The sequence below is a fragment of the Odontesthes bonariensis genome, chromosome 20, assembly GCF_027942865.1.
Source record: "Odontesthes bonariensis isolate fOdoBon6 chromosome 20, fOdoBon6.hap1, whole genome shotgun sequence".
NCBI lineage: Eukaryota > Metazoa > Chordata > Actinopteri > Atheriniformes > Atherinopsidae > Odontesthes > Odontesthes bonariensis.
Genome location: NC_134525.1, coordinates 15,521,825 through 15,537,260, shown reverse-complemented (window position 1 = coordinate 15,537,260; position 15,436 = coordinate 15,521,825). Strand labels below are relative to the sequence as shown.

At 40.2% G+C, this 15,436-nt stretch overlaps 1 protein-coding gene across 3 annotated transcripts in view; it reads right to left on the bottom strand.

Annotated features, from left to right (window-relative positions):
• cntnap2a (contactin associated protein 2a) overlaps window positions 1–15,436 on the bottom strand; it is a 350,220-nt gene that overhangs the window by 204,142 nt on the left and 130,642 nt on the right. The window lies entirely within an intron of this gene.

The window sequence follows — 15,436 nt, the reverse complement described above, 5'->3', positions numbered from 1 at the left end:
CTTTGAGTTCATGCTGCACTCTCCTCTGCTCCTCTCTGTCTCCAGACCTGAAAGCCATCTTCTTTCTGTTTAGAAGTGCCTTCAGCTCACTGGTAATCCAGGGTTTATTGTTGGAGAAGCAGCGCACGGTCCGGGCTGGCGTGACGGTGTCCTCACAGAATCTGATGTAGTCTGTAGCCCCTTTCACACTGCGACCCGCTACCTTAGCGGGTCCAAATTGCACCTTCGACCCGCGTCGAGCAATGTGAACGCTTGGCGTGTCAGGGTGACCCGTGTCGCCTGAAGCCGAGTTCAGGGGGTGTTGCCTAGTGGCAGAGCGTCACACGAAACACATAAAATGCTGGGCGTGTACAATGACGTAGGCACAAGCCATGCGTCGGAGGTAGGGTTAAATACACCTGTCTGCATCAAATTTTTCAAACAAACGATGGCGGGACACCTTGAGATATCGTTTATGCAATTGTATATGCAGTTCATGGAGATGTTACTTTACGGTGCGTGGGAAACCGCGCTCTCCCATCTTTCTCGCCAGCCCTTCCAGCAGAGGTCCATCTTTCACCGTCCCCAACATGTGGCGGTAAATAACGTCCTCTGCTCGGGGGCTGAGGAGCTCGCGGACCTCCTTGTCTCCCCAGTTGGCCATCTTCAAAAATGTCTCGAACTTGATGTAGGCTAAAACAGAGTAAAACTTGTCCTCACCTGTCGCTGTTGTTCTGAATCAGCTGTCCATTCTGTCTTTTAAACTTCTCACGTCACGCCCACGTCCGACCCGCGTCGATTGTGTTCACATCAAACTCGGCTCGGCAAAAAGACTAGGGTCCGACGCGGGTCGAAAGGCGAGTCGAGTTGACACGGCAGCCCGGGTCGGCAGTGTGAACGCAACAGCGGACACGCTAAATTCGCGGATTAAACGCGGGTTATTCGGCAGTGTGAAAGGGGCTTGTGATGCAGTCAGTCATATTGTCGATGTCCTCCCCATGAGGCTCACAGAGTGCATCCCAGTCAGTTGACCCAAAGCAGTCCTGCAGTGCCTCAGCTGCCTCCTGTGTGCACCTCCTCACTGTCCTGGTGCGCACGGGCTGCCTACTCACAAGAGGGACATACCTGGGAGTCATCCTGACCAAGTTGTGGTCAGACCTGCCAAGGGGGGGAAGGGCTGTGGCGCAGTATGCATCCTTGGCATTAGCATACAGGAGATCCAGTGTTTTATTTTCCCTGGTGACTGTTCAACATACTGCTGGAAGTTGTTTAAAGTTTTGTCTAGTGAGGCATGGTTCAAGTCCCCTGTGATGATCATGAAAGCGTCCGGGTGTTGAGTCTGGAGTTTGGCAGCGGTCGAGCTGATGACGTCACAGGCTGCCGCTGCATCAGCTGATGGGGGAATGTAAACAGAAACCATGATGGCGGACGTAAACTCCCTCGGTAAATAATACGGACGCATTCCCACAGCCAGAAGTTCAATGTCCGGGGTACAGATCAGTTCCTTCACGTTCACATGACCAGGATTGCACCACCTCTCACTCACATAAAGTGCAATCCCGCCACCCTTCTTCTTCCGACTCTTGGAAAAGTCTCTGTCCCCCCGCACCAAAGAAAATCCAGGGACCTCCACGTTGTAGTCCGGAATGAGCGAGTGCAGCCAAGTTTCCGTGAAGCAGAAGATGCTGCACTCCCTGTATTCCCTCTGGGTCCTCACCAGCGCCGTGAGCTCGTCCGTCTTATTTCCCAAAGACCTCACGTTCCCCATAATAACCGCTGGTACCGCTGGTACCGCTGGTTTGTGCCGTCTCCTCTTCACCCTCCGTTTAACTCCAGACCTGCAACCCCGGCGTCTCCTCCGTATCTCCTCTGGGACCACAGGCCTGTCTCCGGGCAGCAGCACAGGCCCACACAGCGCAATCAGCTGTTCACGCGTGTAAACAATGCCGCTGCTCCGTTCGGCCAGGTTCTCTGTTACAAAGAGTAGAAAAAGTAACAAAAGAACGCGAAGAACAGGGACCAAACCTCGTCCAGCCATTGTGGAAAGCTTTACCGACTGCTTGTGTTATTTCCACTAGTATTCAATTAAGTTAACAACAAAAAAAGAACAAAGATTAACAAACACGACGGGAGCTGCGTCTGCAGGCGGCCAGCTGTGCCAGCGCCACTCTTTGGCAAGAGTGGCAAGACTAAAAATAAGAACTCAAAACCAAGACATAACCTAAAACATGATAAAACATAAAACTAAAATCATGGGGAAAGTCCCGTGGGCGTGACAATTTAGGCTTTTACCAATCATATCATTTCAAGCTTAAAATATTTTGAAACATAATTATATTTATCGAATCTAAATAAATTCCAATCATCATAAGGAGAGGTCAATAATTTACATGAAGCAGCTGAAGGTTCAACACCTCAAATGGTTGTTAGTTCGTGTTTCTATTTAAAAAAAAAAAAGCAGACTGGACAGTTTTATATATTCAAGAAAATCCTAAGGTCTTACAAGGCTTTTTAAAGCAGACATAAGTGGTAACTATCTGTAAACTATAAAGTCACACAAACAAAGATTACCTCTCTTTGGCTCTACCGTATATCATTGTAGGGTTCCTGAGGCAACGCTGACCGATTGTGGCAATCCTGACTGATTTCTAACTAAGCTGACTGGTAAAAACCAGATAACTCTAAAAATGTCCTTCCATGTTGTTGTTTTGATAAAATGACAGGCTTTTCCAGCTATGGTTTTTCCAAGCCCGGAAATTAATCTGGGATATCATAGATAAACCAGCATTGTAGCTGTGGTGGCTACACACAGCCAGAAGATGCGTACTTGTGAGTGGCCAAAGATTTTTAATCAACACTTTAGCTTTATGACTACGTAAACAGAGGCCTTACGCAGCACAAACAGTACAAGTCATCCTGGGAATGTAGGAGGTGTGTACCAACAGCAATGCCACTGTTAAAGGAAAGGCAGTGAAAAATAATGAAGAAAAAAATCCAACCCTGAGGTGCCCTGCGGGACCCATTGAAAAATACGGCTGCTTTTGAAACTGCCAATGAATGCAATTTAGGTAGATATTTTTCTTGTATCACATCTCACACATCAATTCACACATTTCAGGAACCCCAGGGCTATGTGTCATTAGACCAGACCACAAGCAAAGACATGAAAACTCCCTTTGGTTGCTTTCAACTTGGATCAAACACTTTTTTCCACTACCTCAGCAATGTCTTCTCTCTCCTCTGTTCATCTCTGCTTCACCTATAAAGTTAAACTTCTCCAATGTCTTTTTTATTGATACATTAGCCGCTTTCGGACAGAGTAGTTATAGGAACGTAGTTATCAGAACTGTCCTACTCGAATTTCGTTCTGATAACTGTCCTTCTGTTTTAGTCTGCATTCGCACATGAGTCGGGACCAAGTCGGGACTGATGCGGCGTGCGCAGCCGTCTGCGTCAGTGACGTGTTAGCCGTTAGCCGTTAGCCGTTTAGCGCTACATTCAACAACAAAACAGAACCGGTAGAAGTAATTAGAGAAGAACACCACCAAGAAGCTAATATGGAGAGCGGGGAGGCCACCGTGTTCATGGTCTGCATGATGGTGATATTAATCATGGACGATCACATCAGGCGTCTAATATCGAGGCTGGAAGAGCTCACAGAGAGAGTCAGGAGATACTTTTTCATTTCATGAAGGAAGAAAGGAGAGCAAAGCGCTGCAAAGGAGACAAAGTGTAAGTTTAACTTATTAAACACCCGCCGGTTTTGTCCGTGTTGTAAACAGTAAACATTTCAGCCGTGATAGCATGACATGGGGCGTAGCTACCGACCACCAAACACCTCCGTCATATTCGTTCTATAGAACCATGAAAAGACCCGACCTCGGAGAAGGAGCTAAATAGTATAGGAACTAAGGGAGATAGCCCCCGAGTTCCTGTATGTCCAAACACGGGAGAAAACGGCCCCGCGGATTAAAAGGTTATTAGAACTGCCAAAGGTTCCTACAGTCCGAAAGCGGCTATAGATGACCATGGATTAACTAACTGGAAAAGTCACATGTTTGCACATCATTCCTGAACAGTGTTGGGAGTAACAGCGTTTAAGTATAACGGCGTTACTAGCGGCGTTATTTTTCCAGTAACGGAGTAATCTAACTAATTACTTTTCCCATCGTTACAACGCCGTTATCGTTACTGAGAATATAAAGTGGCACGTTACTACAATTTGGTTGTAGGCTTTCGGCTACACATCAGCTGCATGCTGCCTGGAGAGAGCAGGGGTGGGGATGATGACACCGTTGCAAATGCGATGATGATTGGCTATGCTCACGCTGTCTCACTGCACGCGATGACGACTGCTACTAAACACACACAGAAGACAGCGGCAATGGCGATGAGCCAGGGAAGTTCAAAGCTAGCGTTCTCTAACTGGAAGTACCGGCACTACTTCTCACTCGTGGAGATAAAAGGCAAGAATGTGTACGTAACATGCACGCTATGCCCAGGGAAAAAAACTTTATCCACGTCTGCCTCAAGTAACTCAAATCTAATGAAGCACCTTATATCAACCCATGTGAATATGAAGCACTTGTTGCTTTTGCAGCTTCTAACCCAACCCCAAGCCCAAATGCAGCTAGTATGAGCCCCAGCGAAGGAGACGGAGCCCCTCGAAAACAAACAACACTCGATTTTTCGGGTCAGAAACAGGTGACCACCATCACCATTTTATATTCAATATTTATGTTTTTATTTCTATGCATCATCTGGCAGGCTGCAATCTATTGAGTTCAAATAAATACCGAATGTTCTAAATTACTGTATATAGTGTTTTTATTCTTCAATCAGTTAATATAAACATATTTGATGTTAAAGATGTTATAGAACGTAACAGCGTTATAGAACATAAAAAATAACGCCACAGTTACTTTGCTGAGTAACTAATTACTTTTACAATGTGGTAACTGAGTTACTAACTCAATTACTTTTTGGGAGCAGTAACTAGTAACTGTAACTAATTACTTTTTAAAAGTAACTTGACCAACACTGTTCCTGAAAGGTGAAGACATGTATACCCTGCATGTTTTAACCAATGGAAAGTTGAAGCAAGTGTGAACAGAGGATCAACATCTCTGTCGTCACTAGATGCGGATCAGAAAGTTTGTCCATTTCCTACATGGAAACCAATATGTGAGAGTGTATTATGATGGTAATAACAAATAAAATCCAAACTTTTACAACCCTGCAGGGAAACAGAAAACACAAGTTTAATTCAACTAATGTGTGGGTAAATGGCCTTTGGAACCCAGGAGGGGGAGAGGAAAATGGTTCATGGTAAGAAAAAATAATAACAATAATAATTAAAAGCAAGCAAGCGAAATACATGGACACATGGGTATTGTGGCATGGAAATACTCTAAATGAAATGGTGACAGTTGTTAAGACCAGGGGCCAGATGCATAAATCTGTGTGGTGTCACGAACAACAGTGTGTATGCATAAACACAGAAATGTCCATGGGCAATTTTCCAACAAGGCTTCTAAAGCTGTGCCTACGAATGGTTCTTTTTTATAAATGTCAGTCGTCATGAAACAGTCTCCTTTTAGTTTATATATAAGTCAACATAATTTGCACAACGAATAAATATGAACATAAAAGCAACAGTAAAGAAGTGCTGTTTTACTAAATGTTACAGTGACAAAGTCATCCGTGACGCTGAAGCTTTATTTGGTGGTCTCATATCTATAATCACCGACAGAGAAAACCAAACAAAAAAACCAAACAAACAAACAAAAAAACCTGCTGAATGAAATTAAACATCAGAAGCGATCAACTCTGTACATTTGGCAGAGGACCACCAGCAACTTGCAACAGATGAACACACAGCCTGTATAGTATTGGCCTTGTGTGGAGTTTATCGGGGGGGGGGGGGGGGGGGGGGGGGTTACACGGATGGAGCATATTATGTTCGTACACAGCCTCATCCTTAAGCAGTGCACGACTGTTTTGGTTCGAGAAAATTCGAACAATGTAGACAAACCTGTTTTCTCTTTAACCACCTCACTAAAAAGGTTTTTCACAGCTATTGCCCATGACCACGACACAGAGCTACAGCTGTCTTGTCATTACGTTAACAGTAACATTCACTTGTCAAAATGAACTAAAATCCTTACTTGTCATTATCAACAATTGTCACAACAGGTAAACTGCATTTTGTTTATGAAATATTCCTTTCACAGTGAAATCGAAAGGTGTACTGTTGATAAGATGCCAATACAATGACCAACTAAGGTTTTTACAGTCCAATATGTAGATAACTGCTTCTATGATGATTATCTCGTGCAAAAAATAGACCACATGCCGATGCTCTTGATGCCTTGCGGCTCCAGCGCAGCTTGAGCAGCAGCTGGGATGCATGTCTCAAGCAACCAGTATGGATGTTCTAATCTATTAACATGGGAGCTGGAATGAAGTACCACTGCTATAAGGTACTTGTTTTATGCCCGATTACATTATCTACTTGATGCAAATTAACCTAATTACTTGCGACATGTTCCTCACCTGTATCTGTTTTAGTACTGTTGGTTACTTTCTGCCCCATTCCAACTTCTTCTTAAATGTGTTGCTGCTGCCAATAAATTAAAGATGAGCTATTATTTTTCACTCAAATGTGAAATATATCACCCTCAACATTTGACGTTTTCCATATTCTTTTGTGAATAAAAGATTGGCTCGTGAGATTTGCAAAATTCTGTTTTTACTAACATTTTACACAGCATCATAACTTAGAATTTGGGTTGTAAGACTGAGTGGAAGTGGAAACTGTTGCATTCTGGAAAACTGTTGAATTCTTTTGAAAATCACAGATATTGTATCTTTGGGTCTAAAGAGGGGCAGGACAATCCAGCTTGTTAGCACACAATCCACACTCAAGCAGCTTAAGTGTACAGAGCATGAATAACGTCCACACGTGATGGTATTGTCAAGGCTGCATAATTGAAACAAATTTTGGAGAAACTTTTGCTGGTTTTCTCTTTCTCTGACGACACCTTGCTTATACCAACAGGATAAGCATAGCTCAGTAGCATCGCCCACTGAAAACATGATGACAAAGGATACCCCAAACTGTTGAGAAGCTGAAATTCTATATCAAGAGATAAGAAATAATGTGAATACTTTACACTTTAGGCAAGGCAAGGCAAGCTTATTTGTAGAGCACAATTTGTACACAAGGCAATTCAGAGTGCTTTAACGGTGAGTGGTGAACTTACTATTTTTGAAAAGCGTATCAAATAAAGATTCAAATTGTCAATTAAACATAGGGTTTGATTAATTTACAGATCATTGCATTTTGTTTTTATCAACACTTTCCACCGCATCCCAACTTGCTGACAAATTGGCTTATGTTAGTGAAAATGATCTTCCAAAGGGTTTTCTTCTCTCTTTTGGCCCATGGCTATTCCTGACTGTAATCTATTTCTGCTGGCATTATACATTATAAGAGAAAATCACGAGGCAGGTACTGTCAATACATATTTATTCGACATTCATATGTCATAAGTGTGTAAGTTAGAAATGGGATTCTTAAAAAGTTCTACCTCAAGGATTTTTCCTGCATAGCACCTTTAACGGATTGACAGTTAGCACACTGTGGGGAAAATTTTAGACAAGGCTCATATATACATCGAGGGACATTTAAATAAATGTGGCTCTAGAGTTCTAACATTGAAATATAGTGACAGAGTATGACTACAAATTAAGTTGGAGCAGCCAGTGATAGATAGGACATTGCAACAAACATGACTGTCAGAGGGAAGAGGATCATATGAAAAAGCATCACCCTTCTGTTAAACAGTTGGTGTTGGAGTGTATGGATGGGCATTTTAAGGGATTTTTGAGGTCGACTAATAAAGCCAGTTAAAGTTGATTAGTCGCGACGTCATTGCGACATCATCGTTAAACTAACATTAACCACCAAAGCAGTTATTTGTTCCAGTCCTTCTCCATCAGTCGAGCGTTTAGCAACAACAACAACAACAACAAAAAGCCTGTCTTTCCATCTGGTCTTTCTGCTCTTGAAGCGCAGCATTTTTTGTGACGGTTTAGTAAAATGAGTCCTCATCGCGCTGCTAGAACCGCAGTAAGCTAGCTTCATCCCGCATCATGTGCATTCGACTTTGTAGTCCAGGTGAGTGAAATACTGCCATGCTTCGTTTTGTTGCTATAGGCGCAAACTAGAGCAGAAACAGTGCCGTGGACATTTGTTTCATGTCTAGTGAAACATAAGTCTCCTCCTGCCCTAAGGAAAAATTGTCAATTCTTAAAAAAAAAGTAGTCGACTATATGTGCCTTTTCGACTATCGATTAGTTGTGCACATCCCTGGTGATTACACATGCCAGACTTTCTCAGACGTATTGTTTGAATACTTTTATACCTTTAGCTGTCCTTTATGTTGAACTCTGCCCAAAACTTGATTGTATCTCTCTCTCTATATCTCTCTCTCTCTCTCTCTCTCTCTATATATATATATATATATACATATATTTGTTACCAATTTTAATAACTAAAACCAAATCAACAGAAAATATAACATATTAATCAAGGTAGGCTGCTGGAAAAAGGGAACAGGGAGAAAACAGCTGGTTGGCCCTCTGCTAGTACTTCATCTTTCTGTCATGAAGCAAAGGGAGCGGATGGAGAGAGAGTAATTTAATTATGAGACTACCGCCATTATCGATGGATGACTGCAATGGCTATGGACATCAAACAAATTTGCAAGATGACTGAGAGTGAAAAGCAGTGCATGAAAAGGAGGCAAGAATCTGGTCCTTTGTGCAGCAACTCAGAGCACAATTTTACTGCAGTATTATAGTCCCTTGTTGAATTATGGAGGGAAAAAGGTGAACTTTTCCAAAGATTTGGAAAAACTTGAAAAATGTGTCAGGGGTAGAATGTAAGAGAAGAAAGAATGGATAATGAAGTTTAAGAAAAAGAAAGAACAGTCTGAGAAAATGAAGTATTGGACTCAAAACATTAGTGTAGAAAAAAGAGAATGTATGAAGGGGAAATGAGATGGAGTGGCAAAAGGGAATGAAAGGATAAGATGGAGGGCAGGGAGAGATAAGACAGGAGAAGAGAGGAGAATAAAGACGAAGGGGAAAAAAAAAAAGAGACCTTGGGATGAAATAAATGGAATACAAGAATCATTGGCGTGTTTGTGATTATCAGACCAATCTCATGCTTGGTCACTTAGGCAGTGTGAAGCAATGCGGGTGCACACACATGCTCACATACATTATATCCATTCCTATCTCACTTTCTTCAAAGAAAAAAGTATCAAATGTGCAATGAGTTTCATTCTGTCCAAAGCCCCAATCTCTTTTTGACTTTTTTCTCTCATAAATCAATCTTTTCTAAATAAACAAAATATGAGAAGGCACATACATGTAATCTGATACTTCTCTGGGATAACAATGATAGAAAATTAGCCAAATGTCAGCATTTTGACAGCTTTGACCAAATTATCAACCATCCAGGGCTTAACACCCTTCAATCCTCAAGCCGCTGTTTCTTTTTTCCATATCACACTCCTTCAAGAGCCCTACTGTCAGTCTCTCTATACTTATCTCCCATTCATCCCTTATCTCCTCTCTCCCACGTCTCTTTTTCTGCCTCACCCCTGCCTCTTCTATTTCAAACTGTACCCACAGGGCATTTGTCTTTAGCTGGGACCACTGATCACAGCTCATGTGGTTGCTATGTGACTCTTGGAAACCTATGAAAAACACATAATACTTTTCCTTCTCTTTCTGAAAGGTAGGAGGGAGTTTTTTTTCACCTTTTCTGACACATGGCCCTATTTTAAGTGCACACATTGCTATGATCCAAGAACATGGATGTCATGTGAACATGAGGACTGGTACTCTTTACAACCAGCTCCACAACGGTGTAGATAATTATTAACTGTCAACTTTTACAAACTACAGCCACAGCTGCTCAAATGTTACTCACAGTTAAGGTAAGTGAAAAGCTGATAAATCCATAATTTTTATCAACTGATTAAATTTCAAGGTAGAATTTTATTAAGAAAGCATTGTGATAAATCAAGTCTGAGGGAACCACCGACTGAAGACAACAGAAAACAGACAACAGAAAATATAAACTATATCAATAAAGTGTGACTGTGTGTGTCAAGATAAACTATTTTAAGAGTGTGTGTTTATGTGTGTGTGTGTGTGTGCGCGCGTGAGAGAGAGAACAGGGAAATATTGAAAGTGCATAGAAAGGAAATTAATGTGATATTCATTGCTGGCCTGATTAAAGAATAATTTGGAAATCACTTAGCTTTATGAATAAAACAAACAACTTTGTAAAAAATAAATGACAAAACAAGTTATTGTAAAATTCTGACCATAATGAGCACTGTGGAAAAGACCTTTCTAAAGAGGCATTTTCCTAATTTGCAGTGCGGCAGAACAAGTATGGCTCGAACTCCAACGACTCTACTGTCATAAGGAGTCTGACAAGCAATGCCTTGTAGAAGAAAAACATTAAACAGAAGCGTTAACAATGAAAACTTGAAAAGGATGTATGTTTCCCACATGTATGTGTATCTATCTAATAAAGAAAAAATATCAAAATAATAGATCAAAGGGATATGGAGCAGGTATTCAATCCAAATGCCATTAGAATGAGTAGGTAACACAGGTATGTGTTGTGTTGTTTTAGGGGACTGAGCTTCCCAAAGTACTTTTACAACCTTCTCTTAGATATGCTGATATGTTAGGATGTTGGTGATATTCTAATGCTGATGAGTGTTTTGATGACATATCTTGCACGACAACTTTTAATTACCTGATATGGTTCTATAAAAACTTTCCCTTGTTTCTAATTTAGTCTGTTTTGGTATTCCTGAAGGATATTAGGTGATTACTTAAGTGTTAGTGTAATCTTTCCAATCACAACAAGCCCACAGAAACATGTTTCTTGTCTATATCCCAAAAAATATTCTATGTATTTTTTTCAGTTAACTAGTAGGTCGAATGAACTCTTACTTTACGATAGCAGTGGTTGGTTGGAGTCCTGAAACCTGGTAACAGTTGAGGATAATGGATTCCTAAAGTTTTGTGCAGTTAACAGGAGCCTTTATCCCTCCATGCATCATAAACAGCATAACTATTTATTAGAAACAAAACTTTTGATTGTTTGATGGTCGTGCTTCAGCTATTTGTTGCATCAAACAGGAAGGGATTTAACAGTGGTTGTTTTATTGTCCCATTTCACACAATGTAGCTACCTAATAACTACACATGCATTGATTATAGGGGGTTAGTCACTTAGGAAACACTTTCAAATGTTTTTAACTGTGTGCTTTTGGTGTTAAGACATGTGAGAATTTAGTAGGCATGCAATATAGTGTCAGGTTTATGGGTAGTATATCAATGTGACGAGTAGGACCTAAAAGTGAAATATGTATCTATCAGTCGTATGGTTATCAATCGTACCCTGGAGCAAACATTTAATATTGAGTCACCTTCTGTGCAAATTTCATTTTCAGAATGCACCCACTGATGTTACTGTAAAGTTGTTGTGTCAACCGGATATCCCAAAAACAGTGTTTCTATACACGCGTTTTCCATCAAATGCAAAAACCACTGCAATTACACAGATTATAAATGACGATGAAAAATACCCTATTAAGGTTTGTCAATATATTGAAGACAACAATAATTACTTTGACTTACAAATCTAACATAGTGGACCCAAAATGTTCACCATAAATCCATGTTTGCAAGCTTGGATTTCATTCGTCTCAGCGAATTACAGCAATCCATTTGGCTCTCTGCTCTTTATTTTTGTTAGTTTTTAATAAGAAAACTCAGACCTCTTTTTAAATCTGTTGGTACAATCAATTTCACAACAGGGTTCCCCCTTTTAGATGTATTTTTCAGTGTTTTCAGGTCTCTTTAACAGTCATCGAGAGGGCTGTCATTTAGTCACTCGGTGGGACACAACCAGGAGTAACTGAATACAGTCACATGTCTGATGACGTTATGTGCATAACATCTGCAGATCCAAAAACCCTGACATACACATATATAATCTAAATCAGTTATCAGCATTAAAAACTGGGAGATTTGTCTAATAAAGACATACTTTACAAATTAGGGTACATCTGGCTTCCAAATATAAATTGACCCTCCTTTGTACTCCATGTTAATATCTGGTCCCTTCCAGTTTATCACAGTGCAAATCCTTGTTTTCCTGTGAAAGCATACTTTTTATGTTTGGACTTGTGTTTATGTCTCAGTGTCTTTCAGTGAATGGTTGCATGATTTCTTTTGTGTCTGAAAACGTTTCACGCTGTTGCTGTAATGCTGAAATATATGTCATGCCTGCTGGCATGAATGTGGACATTTGTATGCAACATTGAGTATACAAACGTTTTTCAAACAGATTGGTTCAAACTTTCCAGGCTGGAGGAACTTCTTCCATCAGAAATAACTTTATCAATCTTGAGGTCAGAACTTTTTTAGTGTTTTTTTCCTCATCCTCATCCTTGTCTGTCCCTTTCAAATGCTGTATGCTGGTCACTGCACCTCTAACATGTACTGAATAAACCCATTTTTGGCACAATCTGTACACAATCTGCAAGTATCAGCTTTGGCACATTTAAAACTAAGTCAGCATGTGATTTATTCTGTTTGCTGTTGAACACAGTGGTTGCTCTCACTGCCATGCAGTCTAGGTCTGGATCACAAAAAAGGGAAAGAATAATAGGTTTCACTAAAGCATGTTGGGCTGCTAATTGCATGTCATTGATTTTGTGCCTCCCCTGTTTCACAGTACTGAGACAGTAGTGTAGAATGACTTATCAGAACATGCTCATGCCACAGACTGCATAGATGGCAAGTGAAAAGGACAGAGTGGTGGGAGGGTCACTGAGATAATTCATTGCAAAAACACAGAAGCAGCACAATGAATATGAAAACATCACAGTAACAAGATGTATCTGTAAAATCTTTAGATCTTGGGTGCTTGCTAAATCGTTGGCCTCAATAAACATATCAGTGGGTAAATAGACCTCATTCAGAAGCACTTTGTACTTGGAAATAAGCAAATGAAGACGGCTATATTGTACAGAGCTCAAGTACAGTGCACAGTGAAAATGAGTACACCCCTGTTGAAAAGTAACATTTTGAACAATATTTTAATACACACACAAGTTATTCCCAAAACGTGCATAGAGTAAGTTTAATACAACATCTGTTCAGCTTACAACAGAAAAGAAAGGTCAATAATATAACTTAAATGACATATTTGTCCATTTTTGTGAAATTATGCTGGTGCAAAAGTGAGTACACCCCTATGTTAAACTCCCTGAGAATGGGCCGTGTTGGCCCGAAATGTCATGAAATGAAAAGGCATTAAAAGGGAGGTCATCGTTGTGCGTTTCATCCTTGCCTTACATTGAAATTTTACATTTTGAGTCTGTACCAGGCTAAAAGAGACGTGTGTGAGATTTGACTGAAATCCAATGGAGAGTATCATGATCTGCTTCAGTAGTCACAGTACATGTTGACAAGCATGTTTCTTTTGGTGAAATTCAGCTTCCTACTGTTGATGGCATCCATACAGCCCCAAACCATGTCACTCCCACTACTATGCTTGACTTTTAGCATGGGGCACTTTTCTTTGTACAAATCACTTTTTACCACCACACATGCTTGACACCATCTAAAGCAAATTTGTTTATCATTGTCTCATCAGAGACAAACAAACTAAGGATATGGATTGCTGGAACCATGTCCTGTGATCTGATGACACCAAGATGAACAAATTTGCTTTCGATGGTGTCAAGCATGTGTGGTGGTAAAAAGTGATTTGTACAAAGAAAAGTGCCCCATGCTAAAAGTCAAGCATAGTAGTGGGAGTGACATGGTTTGGGGCTGTATGGATGCCATCAACAGTAGGAAGCTGAATTTCACCAAAAGAAACATGCTTGTCAACATGTACTGTGACTACTGAAGCAGATCATGATACTCTCCATAGGATTTCAGTCAAATCTCACACACGTCTCTTTTAGCCTGGTGCAGACTCAAAATGTAAAATTTCAATGTAAGGCAAGGATGAAACGCACAACGATGACCTCCCTTTTAATGCCTTTTCATTTCATGACATTTCGGGCCAACAGCTAACATAGGGGTGTACTCACTTTTGCACCAGCATAATTTCACAAAAATGGACAAATATGTCATTTAAGTTATATTATTGACCTTTCTTTTCTGTTGTAAGCTGAACAGATGTTGTATTAAACTTACTCTATGCACGTTTTGGGAATAACTTGTGTGTGTATTAAAATATTGTTCAAAATGTTACTTTTCAACAGGGGTGTACTCATTTTCACTGTGCACTGTAAGTGTGTTTCACAAGGTCTCTAAATGAAACTATTTTCATTTACATATTTACACATACGACTTTGCTGAAAAAGAACAGGGAACTGGCTAAACGATTACATGTTCACAAAAGACCTCTATCGTTGGACGGATTAGATAAAAGAAAGCATCAGAACAGGTTAGATTTTAAAAGTAGTGCATTAAGCTGGGTGTCTGTGGGTCATTTCCCATGTAATTTTCAACATTATGCATTTTATTGACTGTATTATGGTGAATTTAAGGCAACTATTAGTGCCTTTTTAGCATCAGTTATAAAACTCAGGCAACAGGTGACAATCCAATACATAATAAAGTATCATGGAGTTACATTCAGGCATTGTATGCAGCTTTTCAATAGGTTTTTGTCCTGTTGATTTGCTTTTTCAACACACACACAGAGACAATTTAGTCTTTCTGTCTTTTTTTTGTGGGATTTATTTAGGCAAATAACCATTAAATGTCAAATGAGGAACCTACTGTACTCCCACTGAGTATAGTCTATTCATTTTCAGTTTTAAACTTCAAGACTTTAATTGCCGGTAAGTATCTGAGCAAATCAGCATTTCTCTCATCTTCAAACATTTTCTACACATTCAAGTCACATCACATATATCTGTGTTTTGGGATTAATCTTTGGGAGTAGTGTACATCTGATGTTTGTGAAGCTGACCCAGAAAATAAAAGACGGCACATTTTGGCAATAATGTGTTAAAACATCAATCAAAGGCAGCTGATAAAATTTCCAACTACTCTGCTAAATGTCAAGTTGAAAATTTCAACAGAGCCTCTTTAAACTGTGGGGATTCTGTATTGGATTAACAAGGAGGTCCAAAATTGTCCACCTTTCCATTGTGCCCACATGTACACATTATGTTGTGTGCGGAGGAACATGTACATTTGCCACAAAAGACTCTGTGTTGTAGGTCTATTTTCAAATATTTTTTCAGACTATGTAGACATGTATTTACTAATGTATTATTAATAACCAGAGGAATAAGTACACAATTTCTCCTTAAATCTATTCATT